General features: G+C 39.5%; 1 non-coding gene across 1 annotated transcript; it reads right to left on the bottom strand.

Moving 5' to 3' along the window:
• Positions 1-1,849: 1,849 nt before the first annotated feature.
• Positions 1,850-1,922, bottom strand: TRNAG-CCC (transfer RNA glycine (anticodon CCC)). The gene has a single exon. It is a non-coding gene; the product is annotated as a tRNA-Gly (tRNA).
• Positions 1,923-2,668: the final 746 nt, after the last annotated feature.

Genomic DNA, 2,668 nt, shown 5'->3' on the forward strand with positions numbered 1-2,668 from the left:
CGTCATGAAATTGGGATTTCAAACACAGATCTCAGCAGCTTTCTTGAGTTACTATATAGCACCTACTATAAAGCATGGTACCTTTGTATGTGAATGACTTTTCGTGTTTGGCAGGTGAATATAGGAGTTTGGAGTCTTGGAGATGAACGACAGACAAGCCCAGATATTGTTCTAAAATAGATCAATTAATCAAGGACTTTGGAGTGAAGATAGGGATGAATTTGTATTGCTCCAGTCCTGGAGCTTGACTCAGACCCTGACAGAATGGCAAACCTTCTGGGAAAAGATCTGTGTGCCTTCTTGGGTCCCTCGGTGACCTCTTTAAGAACAAAATAATAGAAAATCCTCTGTAGATGTAGGAACATCTGACAAGAGGATTTTAAATGAGATTGGATATTCTCTGGTTAATACAAACATTATTTTATCTATCAGCTATATGATAAAATGTTTAAAAATCCAAGGGGACTTCCTTGGCAGTCCACTGGTTAAGACTCTGTGCTTCCACAGCAGGGTACATGGGTTCCATCCCTGGTTGAGGAACTAAGATCCTGCATGCTGCATGGTGTGGCCAAAAAAAAAGAAAAAATCCAATAAAATATTAATAACTACAAATGCTCATCATCATATTAATTTGGGTGAATATAGTAACAGCCAATAAAGTCACAGGAGGGTCTTCATTTGAAGAGAAGAAAAACTCAAAACATTTTTTGGTTTTGTTATTTTGGATTTTTTTCCCCTCAAAATATACAAATAGAGGAGAGATACATGGGTTTGCAAAAGAGTCAGACACAACTTAGCAACTAAACAACATTAAAAATTAGCTCTAAGTAAATAAAAAATTTCTGATTTTGATATAGGCTAAATTAAAAGCTATTAGGTAGACCCTTTCATAGTGTAGTTATTTGTGGGGGAAACTGACTCAGAAAACCCAGCATTCATAATATATTGATAAGTAAAAGCAGAAGACTACAAAATAGCATATGCATATTAGAGTCTTTTTTATATATATACATATAAAAAAGAATATAAGGGAACTTACCAAAATGGCAACAGTGATTATCTCTAGGTAGTAAGATTATAGGTATTCAAAATTTTTTCTTTGTGTTCTTCTAAGTTTTCAAATTTTTCTCCCTTGAGAAAAATTAATTCCATAATTATTACTTCCACAATTAGAACTGTATAAAAATCAAACAACAAAAAAGAAAATCAAACTCAAGATGGAAAGAGTGAGTGGGAACCATTCAAGAACATAATTCACCATGCTCCTAAATGTATTGATCTTCAGTGTAATAGCTATTTTTCTTACCTTTGGCTGCCAAGAACCTTTTGAAATCCTTCCTATTTAGGAATTTAGGATTTTCCAATCGCATGACTATAATTCTAAATCCCCTAGTGTCAAAGACAATGGTTTATTTTCCCAGTTTGTCTTGTATCTAAGGCACAAATCTTTGATCAAGGCTCTTTGTGACCAGAGAGAGCATTAGAGATGACACTTCTCTCCAGAAGCCCATGACATAAGGAGGCAAACATCCCATGGAATCCATGGCTGAATGGCATTCACTTTTCAAAGCCAGAGGTGGCTGAAATCCTAGTGGGAACCTCCTTGGCTTGGTGATGGTGGCTATAGGATCTTCATAGGAGCAGTTCTGACATGTGGTTGGGGTCTTATCTGGGCTGTGAAGCCTCTCTGCCAGATTCTCCTGTCTTCCAGGACATTCTGTGAATTATTTAACATCCTTTCATAAATCCCACTTCTGCTGTACCCAGAATGATGTTTTTGTTTTTGTTTTTTTTAATTTATTTATCTATTTGGCTGTGTTGGGTCTTAGTTGTGGCATGCGGCACCTTGTTCCCCAACCAGGGATCGAACCTGGGCCCACTACATTGGGAATGTGGTGTCTTGGCCACTGGACCACCAGGGAAGCCTTTAGAGTTTTGTTCACAACTAAGAACCTTGATTGTTATGTACTGAATTGTGTCTCTCAGTTCAGTTCAGTCGCTCAGCCGTGTCCGACTCTTTGCGACCCCATGAATTGCAGCACGCCAGGCCTCCCTGTCCATCACCATCTCCCGGAGTTCACTCAAACTCATGTCCATCGAGTCAGTGATGCCATCCAGCCATCTCATCGTCTGTCATCCCCTTCTCCTCCTGCCCCTAATCCCTCCCAACATCAGGGTCTTTTCCAATGAGTCAACTCTTCGCATGAGGTGGCCAAAGTATTGAAGTTTCAGCTTTAGCATCAGTCCTTCCAATGAACACCCAGGACTGATCTCCTTTAGGATGGACTGGTTGGATCTCCTTGCAGTCCACGGGACTCTCAAAAGTCTTCTCCAACACCACAGTTCAAAAGCACTAATTCTTTGGCACTCAGCTTTCTTCACAGTCCAACTCGCACATCCATACATGACTACTGGAAAAACCATAGCCTTGACTAGACGGACCCTTGTTGACAAAGTAATGTCTCTGCTTTTGAATATGCTGTCTAGGTTGGTCATAACTTTCCTTCCAAGGAGTAAGCGTTTTTTAATTTCATGGCTGCAATCACCATCTGCAGTGATTTTGGACCCCAAAAAAATAAAGTCTGTCACTGTTTCCACTGTTTCCCCATCTATTTGCCATGAAGTGATGGGACCAGATGCCATGATCTTAGTTTTCTGAATGTTGAGC

Source organism: Bos indicus, chromosome X (assembly GCF_029378745.1).
Source record: "Bos indicus isolate NIAB-ARS_2022 breed Sahiwal x Tharparkar chromosome X, NIAB-ARS_B.indTharparkar_mat_pri_1.0, whole genome shotgun sequence".
NCBI classification, from domain to species: Eukaryota; Metazoa; Chordata; class Mammalia; order Artiodactyla; family Bovidae; genus Bos; species Bos indicus.